This window comes from Bubalus kerabau, chromosome 3, assembly GCF_029407905.1.
Source record: "Bubalus kerabau isolate K-KA32 ecotype Philippines breed swamp buffalo chromosome 3, PCC_UOA_SB_1v2, whole genome shotgun sequence".
Lineage (NCBI taxonomy): Eukaryota > Metazoa > Chordata > Mammalia > Artiodactyla > Bovidae > Bubalus > Bubalus kerabau.
The window spans coordinates 115,705,816-115,720,326 of NC_073626.1; the positions used below are offsets into that span (position 1 = coordinate 115,705,816).

The 14,511-nt window shown below is 37.6% G+C and overlaps 1 protein-coding gene across 16 annotated transcripts in view; it reads left to right on the top strand.

The window, feature by feature from the left end:
- The window catches only part of ZRANB3 (zinc finger RANBP2-type containing 3), a 300,187-nt gene that overhangs the window by 94,959 nt on the left and 190,717 nt on the right, over positions 1-14,511 (top strand). The window contains exon 1 of one of the 16 annotated variants that reach the window (XM_055572739.1): positions 13,748-13,963. The exons of the other annotated variants lie outside the window; for them this stretch is intronic. The gene's annotated coding sequence lies outside the window, so the exon portion shown is untranslated. Of the gene's footprint in view, positions 1-13,747; positions 13,964-14,511 lie in introns of those variants that run through there. 16 annotated transcript variants of the gene reach the window in all.

Below are 14,511 nucleotides of genomic sequence, written 5' to 3' on the forward strand. Positions count from 1 at the left end.
ACCTTAGGTATGAAAAACCATAGGGACTATGTCATAAAAGTGTTAAAGCTAAGAAAGTTAGTAATGTTGTAGGATACAAAATCAGTGTACAAAATTAAGCTGTGTTTCTATACTCTGCTAACAAACTTTCAGAAAGATAAAATTAAGAAAATTCCATGTACAATAGCATCAAAAACATATAACATAATTATTTTATATAAGGACATGAAAGATCTATACACTGAAAACTATAAAATGTCGATGAAAGAAATTAAAGATATAAATAAATGTAAATATATTCTGTGTTCATAGGTTGGAAAAATTATTAAAATGTTTGTACTACCCAAGGCAATCTACTGATTAAGTGAAAATCTGTATCAATATTACAATGGCATTTTTCACAAGAAAACAAATCCTAAAATTCATGTGGAACCACAAAACAACTTGAGTAGTTAAAATAATCTTGAAAAAGAACAAAGCTAGAGGAATCACACTTACTGATTTCAAATTACAGTTGACCCTTGAACGATGCAGAGGTTGGAGACACAGTTAAAAGTGCATAACTTATCCTCTGCCCTCCCTGTCCACTGTTCCTCCACATCTGCAGATTCAACCAACCTGGAATTGTGTCCTTCTGTAGTATTTACTGCTGAAAAAACAAAAAACAAAAACCCCGTATAAGTGAACCTACACAGTTTGAGCCCATGTTGTTCAAGGGTCAAATAGTATTACAAAGGTATAATAATCCAGGAATTATGGTGCTGGCATAAAAACATAAATATAGACCAGTAGAACAGAATAGAGAGCCCAGAAATAAAGCGATACATGGTGCATTCAAGTAATCTTCAGTGGAGATGCCCATAATATACAGTGGGGAAAAGATAGTCTCATCAATAAATGATGTTGGGAAAACTGGATTTCCACGTGCAAAAGAACAAAATTGTATCCTTATCTTATACCATATACAAAAATCAACTGGAAATGTATTAAAGACTTAAGCATAAGGTCTGAAACTGTAACACTCTTGAAAGAAAACGTGTGGGTAAGTTCCTGGATATTGGTCAAGGTAATGAGTTGTTTCAGTTTAACAATAAAAGCAAAGAATAAGTAGGTGGAATTACATCAGACTAAAAAGTTCTGCATAGCAAAGGAAATCATCAACAAAATGAAAAGGCAACCTATGAAATGGAAGAAAATATTTGCAAACCATATATCCATTAAGGGGTTAATATCCAAAATATATAAGGAACACATAAAAATCAATAGCAAAAAAAAAAAAAAAAACCACCAAAGCAAAAAAAAATAATATCTAAAAATGACAAAGCTCTTGAATAGACATTTTTCCAAAGAAGACATACAAGTAGCCAACAGGTGTATGAAAAGGTGCTTAACTTCACTAATCTGCAAGGAAATACAAATAAAAATCACAATGAGATATCACCTCATACCTGTTAGAACTGTTATTATCAAAATGTCAAAAGATAACAAGTACTGGTAAGGATATGGAGAGAAAGTGAGTCTTTGTGTGCCGTTAGTGGCGATATAAATTGATATACCCATTATGGGAAATTGTATGGAGGTTCCTCAAAAAATTAAAAATAGAACTACCAAAAAAAAAAAGAAAACATAAAATTACCATATGATCCGGCTGTGTCATTTCTGGGTATATATATCCAAAGAAAATGAAATCACTGTCTGGTAGAGATATTTGCACTTCCATCTTTATTGTAGCAGTATTCACAGTAACTAAAATAAGATATCTATTGATGGATGAGTAAATAAAGGAAATATTTCTATATATAATGGAGTATTATTCAGCTTTAAAAATGAAGGTAGTCTTTTAATTTATGACAACATAGATATGAAAGGCATTATCCTAAATAAGATAAAGTGAAAGTGAAAGTGAAGTCACTCAGTCGTATCCGACTCTTTGCAGCCACATGGACTGTAGCCTAACAGGTTCCACCATCCATGGGGTTTTCCAGGCAAGAATACTGGAGTGGGTTGCCATTTTCTTCTCCAGGAGATCTTCCCGACCCAGGGATTGAATCCAGGTCTCCCACATGGTAGGTATTGTAGGCTAGACACAAAAGGACAAATACTACATGGTTAACTTATATGTGGAATCTAAAAAAGCAAAAGTCCAGTTCATAATAAAAGAGAATAAAATGGTGGTTACCAAAAGCTAGGGAGTGGGAGGAAGGGGAGATATTGGTCAAAGGGTACAAACTGTAGTTATAAGATGAATAGGTTCTGGATACCTCATTTACAGCATGGTGACTATAGTTAATAAATACATGCAGTTTGCTATGAGAGTAGATCTCAAGTGTTCTCACCACATACACACAAAAAATGGTAACTGTGGGAGGTGATGATTATGTTAATTAACTTGATTGTGATGTTTTACATATAATGAGGCTTCCCTCATAGCTCAGTTGGTAAAGAACCCGCCGCAATGCAGGAGACCTGGATTCCATCCCTGGGTTGGGAAGATCCCCTGGAGAAAGGAAAGGGTACCCACTCCAGTATTCTGGCCTGGAGAATTCCATGGACTGTATAGTCCATGAGGTGACAAAGAGTCAGACACGACTGAGCAACTTTCACTTTCACACTTCATACATATATTAAAATATCATACTGTATATCTTAAACATATGCACTTTTTTACTTGCAAGTCATACCTCAAAAACCTGGAAGAAAGAAAAGTAATATGGTATTTTTAAACAGCAACCTCAGATAGCATTAGATCTTTAAGAGTTCATTCAACAGATGACATATTAAGTATGCCATCAACTGAAAATCACAGATTTTAAAAATATGTACCCTGTTGTGAGAAATAAGACCACAGATTCAAGGTTTATGGAGTAGGAAGGAATTAAAATGAAGACACATGAATTTTAGTTGTTTGAGTATCTCACCTCAATTTCTAGGTTGCCTTTTATAGTCTTTCAATATGCTCTTAAAAGCATACAAAATTAGAAGACTTTTTTTTTAGATATTTTAAGTCATAAGATTATGATGTCAAGATATTATAAATCATTGCTTAATATTCTTTGTTCACTTATAATTGAGTGTTATTTGTAAAGAAAGTTGACAATATGCTTTTGAAAGAGAAAGATCTCAGTATTTAGTCAGAGGGAGTAAACTGTAAGATTCTATCAGTTTGAGATAACTTTTCTCTAATTGGCTTTCTCCATAACATTGTAGCTCTTTCTATCTATGGGATCTTATTTATTTTTCAACTATTATTTTGTATTCTTCAATTATGAATTTATAACAATTCTGTTTATATACTCAAGCAGAGTGCTCTGTAATTAACTTATAAAATTACATCTATTGGCATGCACTCTGTGTGTTCACTCTTCTGATAAACCCACATTTCTTTTTTTCTTCATCCAGTCTTAATTGAAAGATTTAAGTATCAAGCCAAAATCATAATCCATTGACTCTGTACCAGAAATTACCTTCAGGTCACCACGGTTGCATTCTAAGATAGAGATTTGCAAACTTTTTCTTTAAAGGGCCAGAGAATAAATATTTTAGAGTTTGTGTGTCATACAGTCTCTAGTACTCATTTCTGTTTTTGTTGCACAAGAGCAGCCATTTAATGCTATTTATATGAATGAACAGGACTGTGTTCCAATAAAACTTTATTTTAAAAAATTGATAGGCTCGGTTTGACTGATGAACACTAATGTGCAAAATATTCTTTTAAGGGAGTGAGAATTCTCTTTAGGTGCTGAGTTTTCCAGTAGCGTATAATCCAAAGAACAGTACTATAAGAATATTCTGGATTATCTGAATAATTGCTTTAAAATCAGATGTGTATATTTGGTGCTCCCAGTTGCATTTAGGATTGTATGAGGCATCTCTCCTCCCCCATACACCTACACAAAATGGATCTTATTGCAATGCTGAATGAAGACAGGATTTTACTGTTTTTAAGAAAGATAGAATAGAGAAAAAGGGACTAATTGAGCACCTGGCACATAGGGGTACATGCATGCAGAACATTATACCTGTGATGGAACTGATTGCTTTGTTTTAGCTTCCAAACTTTAACATATTGGTAATTATAATAGTCCTTATGATGAAGACTCTGTCCTCTGAATTACAGGCATAGTTATATATCTGTTTGATATAGATTTCTGTAACACCTTGGAGAAAACTTGATCTTTATGTGATACAGGTGTCTACATTGTTTCCAAATCACTTCTTAAACTTAGCCTTGGAATTTGTGGCAGACCCTGATATTCTCCAACCTAGGCTTCAGTGGTATGTGAACCAAGAACTTCCAGATATTCAAGATGGATTTACAAAAGGAGATCAAATTGCCAACATACATTGGATCCTAGAAAAAGCAAGAGAATTCCAGAAAAACATCTGCTTCATTGACTACGCTAAAGCCTTTGACTGTGTGGGTCACAACAAACTGTGGGAAATTCTTAAAGAGATGAGAATACCAGATCACCTTACCTGCCTCCTGAGAAATCTGTATTCTGGTCAAGATGCAACAGTTAGAACCTGACATAGAACAATGGACTGGTTCCAAATTGGGAAAGGAGTTTGTCAAGGCTGTATATTGTCACCCTGCTTACTTAACTTATATGCAGAGTACATCATGAGAAACCCTGGGTATGATAAGAAAGCCTTCCTCAGTGATCAGTGCAAAGAAATAGGGCAAAACATTAGAATGGGAAAGACTACAGATCTCTTCAAAAAAATTAAAGATACCAAGGTAACATTTCATGCAAAGATGGGTACAATAAAGGGGAGAAATGGTATGGAACTAACAGACGCAGAAAATATTAAGAAGAGGTGGCAAGAATACACAGAAGAACTATACAAAAAAGATCTTCATGACCCAGATAATCACAATGGAATGATCACTCACCCAGAGCCAGATATCCTGGAATGCGAAGTCAAGTGGGCCTTAAGAAGCATCACTACAAACAAAGCTAGTGGAGGTGATGGAATTCCAGTTGAGCTATTTCAGATCCTAACAGATGATGCTGTTGACATGCTGCACTCAATATGCCAGCAATTTGGAATACTCAGCAGTGGCTACAGGACTGGAAAAGGTTAGTTTTCATTCCAATCCCAAAGAAAGGCAATGCCAAAGAATGCTCAAACTACTGCACAATTGCTGTCATCTCACACGCTGGTAAAGTAATGCTCAAAATTCTCCAAGCCAGGCTTCAAGAATATGTGAACCAAGAACTTCCAGATGTTCAAGCTGGTTTTAGAAAAGGCAGAGGAACCAGAGATCAAATTGCCAACATCCGTTGGATCATCAAAAAAACAAGAGAGTTCCAGAAAAACATTTATTTCTGCTTTATTGACTATGCCAAAGCCTTTGACTGTGTGGATCACAACAAACTGAGGAAAATTCTTCAAGAGATGGGAATACCAGACCTCCTGACCTGCCTCTTGAGAAACCTGTATGCAGGTCAGGAAGCAACAGTTGGAACTGGACGTGGAACAACAGACTGGTTCCAAATAGGAAAGGAGTACGTCAAGGCTGTATATTGTCACCCTGCTTATTTAACTTCTATGCAGAGTATATCATGAGAAATGGTGGGTTGGAAGAAGCACAAGCTGGAATCAAGATTGCCGAGAGAAATATTAATAACCTCAGATATGCAGATGACACCACCCTTATGGCAGAAAATGAAGAGGAATAAAAGGCTTCTTGAGGAAAGTGAAAGAAAGAGGAGAGTGAAAAAGTTGGCTTAAAACTCAACATTCAAAAAATGAAGATCATGACATCTGGTCCCATCACTTCATGGGAAATAGATGGAGAAATAGTGTCAGACTTTATTGTTTTGGACTCCAAAATCACTGCAGATGGTGACTGCAGCCATGAAATTAAAAAACACTTGCTGGTTGGAAGAAAAGCTATGACCAACCTAGACAGCATAGTAAAAAGCAGAGACACTACATTGCCAACAAAGGTTAAATTTAGTTCAGTCACTCAGCCGTGTTCGACTCTGCGACCCCATGAACCGCACCATGTCAGGCCTCCCTGTCCATCACCAACTCCCAGAGTCCACCTAAACCCACTTCCATTGAGTTGGTGATGCCATCCAACCATCTAATCCTCTGTCGTCCCCTTCTCCTCCTGTCCTCAATATTTCCCAGCTTCAGGGTCTTTTCAAATGAGTCAGTTCTTCACATCAGGTGGCCAAAGTATCAGAGTTTCACCTTCAAAATCAGTCCCACTAATGAACACCCAGGACTGATCTCCTTTAGGATGGACTGGTTGGATCTCCTTGCAGTCCGAGGGACTCTGAAGAGTCTTCTTCAACACCACAGTTCAAAAGCATCAATTATTTGGCACTCAGCTTTCTTTATAGTTGAACTCTCACATCCATACATGACCACTGGAAAAACCATAGCCTTGACTAGACAAACCTTTGTTGACAAAGAAATGCCTCTCCTTTTTAAAATGCTGTCTAGGTTGGTCATAACTTTTCTTCCAAGGAGTAAGCGTCTGTTAATTTCATGGCTGCAGTCACCATCTGCAGTGATTTTGGAGCCCCCCAAAATAAAGTCAGCCACTGTTTCCACTGTTTCCCCATCTGTTTGCCATGAAGTGATATATCTAGTCAAAACTATGATTTTTCAAACAATCATGTATGGATGTGAGAGTTGGACTATAAAGAAAGCTGAATGCCAAAGAATTGATGCTTTTGAACTGTGATGTTTGAGAAGTGTACTGTCTTGAGAGTCCCTTGGACTGCCAGGAGATCCAACCAGTCCATCCTAAAGGAAATCAATCCTGAATATTCTTTGGAAGGACTGATGCTGAAGCTGAAACTCCAATACTTTGGCCACCTGATGTGAAGAACTGACTTATTTGAAAAGACGCTGATGCTGGGAAAGATTGAAGACAGGAGGAGAAGGGACAACAGAAGATGAGATGGTTGGATGGCATCACTGACTCAATGGACATGAGTTTGAGTAAATTCCAGGAGTTGGTGATGGACAGGGAGCCTGGAGTGCTATAGTCCACTGGGTTGCAGAGAGTCAGACACGACTGAGCAACTGAGCTGAGCATCATTAGAAATGCGGGGCTGGATGAAGCACAAGCTGGAATCAAGATTGCAGGGTGAAATATCAATAACCTTGGATATGTAGACAGTCCCATACTTATGGCAGAATATGAAGAGGAACTGAAGAGCCTCTTGATGAAAGTGAAAGAGGAGAGTGAAAAAGTTGGCTTAACACTCAACATTCAAAAAACAATGATCATGGCATCCAGTCCCATCACTTCATGGCAAATAGATGGGGAAACAACGGAAACAGTGACAAACTTCATTTTCTTAATCTCCAAAATCACTGCAGATGGTGACTACCACCATGAAATTAAAAGATGCTTGCTCCTTGAAAGAAATACCATGACAAACCTAGATAGCAGATTAAAAAATAGAGACATCATTTTGCCGACAAAGGTCCATCTAATCAAAGCTATGGTTTTTCTAGTAGTCATGTATGGATATGAGAGTTGGACCATAAAGAAGGCTGAATGCCAAAGAATTGATGTTTTTGAACTGTGGTGTTGGAGAATCCCTTGGACTGCAAGGTGATCAAAATAGTCAATCCTAAATGAAATCAATTTTGACTATTCTTTGGAAGCACTGATTCTGAAGAGGAAGCTCCAATTCTTTGGCCACATGATGCAGAGAGCCAACTATGCATTAGAAAAGACCCTGATGCTGGGAAAGATTGAGGGCAGGAGAAAGGGATGGAGGAGCCTGTTGGATGGCATCACCAATTCAATGGACATGAGTTTTTGCAAACTCTGAGAAATAGTGAAGGACAGGGAAGCCTGGTGTGTTGCAGTCCTTGGGGTCAAAAAGAGTGGGACATGACTGAGTGACTGAAGAACAACAACAATGATGTTACTTTCCCCAAATGCCTCTTCCCTTTACCCTCACTGACTCAACCCTGGGGGGTGGAATCTAAATGCCCAGCCAAAACTCCTCTTTTCTAAGCTCCATTTCAACTAGGAGTGGTTCTGTGACACATTGTGGCCAATGAAACATTAGTAGAAGTTTCTGGATAGTGATTCTGGGAAAACTTGTTAAAATAGGGTCAACTCAGTTGGAATGTACCCTTTTGTCCTTTTCTTTTCTTCCTGCATCAAACAAGGATGCCAAACTTGGAACTGTAGCAGCTATCTTATGGCCTACTAGGAAGAAAGAATGAGAAGATTGTAGAGGTGTGGCTTTGACATCTTGGCTGCTGCTCTAGCAGGCGCTACTAACTCCAAGCTTCTGATAAGTAGCAGGAGAGGCAAAGTAATGGGGAAAATAGTCCTATCTATTTTGGTCATTACTTTGTGGCATTTTATTTGTGTGACTGTTGTCAATTCCCTCTCATTACAGAAGTAAATACAGGATATGGATACAGCTTAAATATTAAGTAGACGGAAGTCTATTTCTTTTTACCATAAAATCCCAGGGCATCAATTTTATTTCTGCAAAATGATACCATCTATCAAATTAATATTGTTAAATTGAATTGTTTTTATTTTGTGGTTTATTCCTCATTTCGTAAATGTGTTCTCATTTTTAAAATATCTTCTAAAATCTGTAAGTATAAGGAGTTTGTTCCTAGTTTTGGGTTTGTACTTATTTGACATAATTTTTTTTAATTAATAATAAGGTTTTAGGAGAATATTTTCCTTTGAAATAAGTTTGATGATTACTCAAATATGAGGCCCTACTTGAGGCATTCATTCTGAACCCAGTCAATATTTTAATGCTTCGTCATATGCTTTTGAATGTAACTTTCATTGCACACTTAGATAGAAGTGACTACTCCTGTCTTTGGCCTTAGTCTTGACCTTGAAAGGACTTCAAGTACGCTTATTGCTAATATATTTGCATCTTGCTCAGATAAAAGGCCTAGCACTATGCCTGGTGCTCAAAGGTATATCTGGTGAATGACCAAATCAATATTAATGAATATCATGTGCTTGGTGGTTATTGAAATTTAGAATAATTTTTAATATGTGCTTCCACTAATTTAATATGTGCTTCCCTGGTGGCTCAGAGGTTAAAGCATCTGCCTGTAATGCGGGAGACCTGGGTTTGATCCCTGGGTTGGGAAGATCCCCTGGAGAAGGAAATGGCAATCCATTCCAGTATTCTTGCCTGGAGAATCCCATGGATGGAGGAGCCTGGTGGGTTACAGTCCATGGGGTCACAAAGAGTCGGACATGACTGAGCAACTTCACTCACTCACTCACTCCACTAATTCAGCCTCACAGCTCCACAAGCTTGAGACAGTAATAAAAGTGCTCAGCCTTTATTAATATATCATTCAATAAATCCAAAATATAGGCTCAAAGGAATTTGTAAGCAAAATATTATTTTATTTCCATGTTTTGAGAGAATTCTGTTTGTAATAAAACTATTTAACTTATTTCTTCATCTACCTAGTGATATTTAAGCATCTTTACTGTCTGAGCCACAAGGGGGCTTCCCCATCAATGGTGTACATGTCTTTATTAAGTAATTTTATTATTGTAAATCATTTTTACTACTTATAAATGGGGCTTCTCTGGTGGCTCAGCTGGTAAAGAATCTGCCTGCAATGAGGGAGACCTGGGTTGGGAAGGTCCCCTGGTAAGGGAATGGCCATCTACTCCAGTTAAGTATCCTTGCCTGGAGAATCTCATGGACAGAGGAGCCTGACGGGCTACAGTCCATGGAGTCACCAACAGTTGGATACAGCTGAGTGACTAAGCACACAAAGTCACTTTAGACTAGATCAGGCAGACCTGAATTACTTCTTATTTGCTTTTTATATGAACTATATTTTTGTTTTTAACTCCAAAATATTCTAATGAATGTTATTGTCTAATCCCTTAAAATTTTCCCACTAATTATTACAGGAATATTCACCTTTTTTTGACCTGCAGTTGTATAAATAGTTATAAATAATTGTGTGAAAACTAACATGTGATATAATGGCCCAGGGGAAATTATTATACACCCTGAAAACAATAATAATTCTCTCAAAATAGCTTAGATACACCATTTTTTTAAACCCTAGGAGGATGCAGACACTATTTCCTGTTTTGCTCTTTATTCTTAAAAGTTACAGGGTAATTTTGTGCTAATGAAGTCAGACTAATGAAGCATAATATTTTCAAGATATTATCACACATTAGGGGTTAGTTTAATTTTTAAAAAACTCATGAACAGGAAAAGCAATTCTTTTTGAAACTTCATTGGGTTGTTGGTATACACACAGATTTGTTTATAGTCCCCCACATCTCTTATGTACCTTGAAATTATTACCAGACTTTTATGTCCTTCCTGTGTGTGATTGGTGTTTCATAATGGGTAAAAAAAACTAACACAAAAGAAATCACTAAATGTTATTTTAGTCTGTTTTTCAAAGTCATAACATGTACAGCAAATATGGGTTGTTTCATGTAAAATCTTTCTCCTCTCCTTCCCTGTCAACAGAGTCTAGAATTCTTTGGATGTACCTTCCATGTGTCTCTGAACATGGTGGGTAAGGATATGTTCTCTGGAGCTACTTAGGATGAACCAGCAGAAGGATGACTCATATGAGTAGACTACACCTGGAAATCATCCCACCCTGGATTTCTCATTATATATTATGTGATATATTAATTCTCTTTAGTGGTTAAGCCATTTTGAGTTGTTTCTTTCCTTTCATCCTCATGAAAACAGTGTTTATAAAACCAGTTTTTAAAGTCGTCACATTTCCTTCCATTTTTAATGGCTAAATTGGAAGCCACTGCCCTCTGTTGTCTAGTCACTAAGTTGTGTCCTACACTTTTGAGACCCCATAGACTTAGCAACCCAGGGACAGCGGAGCCTGGTGGGCTGCCGTCTATGGGGTCGCACAGAGTCAGACACAGCTGAAGTGATTTAGCAGCAGCAGCAGACTTAGCTCACCAGGCTCCACTGTCTGTGGAATTTTTAAGGCAAGAATACTAGTGTGGTTTGCCACTTCCTTCTCCAGGGGATCTTCCTGACCAAGGAATGGGACCCGCGTCTCCTGCATTGGCAGGCTAATTTTTTGCCACTGAGCCACCAGGGAAGCCCATTGTCCTTTGTGTCTTCCCTTTGTTCACTGCCAGTACTTACTTTTTGACAGTGAACATAGTTATTTGGAGTTTATTGAACAGAACTTATTATCACCATCATAACAGCACTAAAGTTTTTATGGTATCTTTTTATTTACAATGTATTATCTCATTTTATCCCAGCATAGCTTACTTGACTTGTTGTTCAGTCACTAAGTCATGTTGGACTCTTTGCAACCCCATGGACTGCAGCACGCATGACTTCCCTGTCTGTCACTATCTCCCAGAGTTTTCTCAAACTCATGTCCGTTGGGTCTGTGATGCCATCCAATCATCTCATCCTCTCTCACCCGCTGCAGGGTCTTTTCCAGTGAGTCAGCTCTTCACATCAGGTGGCCAAAGTATTAGAGCTTCAACTTCAGAATCAGTCCTTCCAGTGAATTTTCAGAGTTGATTTCCTTTAGGATTAACTGGTTTGATATCAAACTTGGCTTAGTCATTTCATAAAACAGATGAGACTTAAGAAACTGGCGATAGAGGTCTAAGATATGTTTAACTATATGCTTGAAAATAAGAGCATTGCTTTAAGCTTTTACAGATATGAGGCAGACCAATTTGATTCACAAACAAAATAAATACTTCTGTTTTGTAGCTTTTCTTTTTAACAGAAATTTCTAACCCAAGGATAAGAGTCACAGACTCAAATCCATTGTTTAAAAAATCCCTCTAGAGGTTTGATTGTTTTTGTTTTAATCAAGTGCTTAATTAGCTTCAGTTTCAAATATAAACATGTATCCTATGCCATAATAACTTCAGGATATTCAGGGAAAAGTTCCAAAAAGCGGTTTTAAATATGCATCTATCTGGAGTATATTGTAAAAGCCTTAGGTGCAGATTTAGGACTTGTGTATGTGTGGTACTTAAAACTATGAGGATGAACGATAGCTTTAGGAATTTAAGAGGAGCACAAGAAGAATGTGACTGAAGATTGAACACAGAAGAGGTGGAGTAGCAGAGGAGGCACCAGGAAATGGGGCAGAGATGAAAGCTAGTAGGAGAATCAGGAGTGGCTGGGAGGCCCAGGAGATCTTTTCCAGAAAATGTTGTTCTACCGCAGACAGTATGAAAAATCAAGCTAGTTGAGAGCTGAAGCAGAGGGTTTCCTGACCACATATATTTACCATTTGTCAAAGCAAGAAATTTTTTTCTTCTAATTTTCAACCTCAATTTTTTTCCTCCCCCCCTCCTTTCTCTTTTATGTTGCATGTTAGTATCATGTTACAGTATTATATTGTGGACTTTAGGGATTTTACATAAGATTAAGAAAGGTGTAAATCTTAAGTTATTAGTTGTGACACACATACATATCTATACACACACACACACACACACACACGTACATACTGTATTCACATGCACACATATATTAACTTGTATTCACAGAGCCTGTTTCCAGAAAACTACACAAGAAATTGGTTACAGCCAATGTCTGGAACACCCTTGAGGAATAGCGATTGGAGAAAGATTTTCTATTTTTGTACCTCTTAAATCATGTGGATATAATGTATCCCCAATTCCAAAAGTAAATAATATTAAAAGTAAACAAATAAAACACAGGCCATTTTATCATGTTGAACTTTGATAGTTATGGGGAAAGGGATTTTAAGATACGGCTCTAGCTAGAAAAATTGTTGTGACTTGCTTCTCTGAACTCCTGGCCCTGTGGCTTAGTCTATAGGGAATAGTGGGTGGGTTTATTAAAGTAACATTAAGTTGTTGTTCCGTTGCTAAGTCATGTCCAACTCTTTGCCACCCCATGGTCTGTAGTGCACCAGGCTTCCCTGTCTTTCACTGTCTCCCAGAGTTTGCTCAAACTCATGTCCATTGAGTCAGTGATACCATCCAACCATCTCATCCTCTGTTGCCCCTTCTTCTCCTGCCTTCAATCTTTCCCAACATCAGAGTCTTTTCTAATGAGTTGGCTCTTCCCATTAGGTGACCAGAGTACTGGAGCTTGAGCATCAGTCCTTCCAATGAATATTCAGGGTTAACTTCCTTTAGGATTGACTGGTTTGAACTCCTTGCTATCCAAGGGACTCTCAAGAGTCTTCTCTAGCACCACAATTCGAAAGCATCAATTCTTTGGTCTCAGCCATCTTTATGGTACAACTCTCACATCTGTACATGACTACTGGAAAAACCATAGCTTTGACTGTACAGACCTTTGTTCACTAACATTAAGTTAGCATTGGTCAAATATACCATACTAAAGGGTGATATGGTAGTATATTAACCATATTAAATTGTTGATTCCTGCTACTGGACGGTTTCATATGAATATCCAAAAAGTCAGTATTCTTCCTGGGATAATAGCCCACATCTGAGGTCACAGCATGCATGGTAATTGATTAAGCAGATTCTGTTTTCATGTACTGAGTCCTGAATTCTGTACTTCTGATTCAAAACAGAATTTGTTGTTCAGTCACTGAGTTGTGTCTGACTCTTTGCAGCCCTATGAACTGCAGCTCACCAGGCTTCCCTGTCCTTCTATGTCTCCTTGAGTTGGCTTAAACTCACGTCCATTGAGTCAGTGATACCGTCCAACCATATCATCCTCTGTCGTCCCATTCTCCTCCTGCCTTCAATCTTTCCCAGCATCAGTCAGGTGGCCAAAGTATTGGAACTTCAGCTTCAGCATCAGTCCTTCCAAGGAATATTCAGGATTGATTTCCCTCAGGATTGCCTGGTTTGATCTCCTTGCTGTCCAAGTGACTCTCAAGAGTCTTCTCTAGCACTACAGTTCTAAAGCCTCAGTTCTTCGGTGCTCAGCCTTCTTTATGGTTGAACTCATATCCATCCATGACTACTGGAAAAACTGTAGCTTTGACTCTATGGACCTTTGTCAGCAAGGTAATGTCTCTGCTTTTCAATACACTATCTAGGTTTTTCATACAGAATTAGAGCATTAAATTCTGAATGTCATCAAAATATTCTCATGGAGAGTTTTTCTATTTTCTTTTTGACATGATTTATTCAAAAGAGATATGGGTGTTAATTATTGAAAAGGTGTTTTGTTTTTTTTAATATAAGGAAATTGAAGAAAAGCTTCCAGTTAAACACACATTATTTTGTTCTATGAGTCTTAGAAGAGAAATTTAGCTGGTTTGTAGAGTGACTGTTAGGAAAGTATAATGCTGTTCCGTTTTCTCTTTTCTACCTGTATTTGAATTGGGGTTTAAAATAACTAACACTGAACATGTGCATCCATAGATATGGCTGCTGCAAATACCAGAATATATATGTCTTGATACTGTAAGTGGTGATTAATGTAAGGAGCCTCAAGGTTTTGGAAACAACTCAGTGAAATGGAAAGTTGCTTTTTTGATGTCTGCAGCCATGCTGGATAAGCTATGATTCAAGCAATTAACAATGAATTTGGAACAAAGAAATGTTATTTT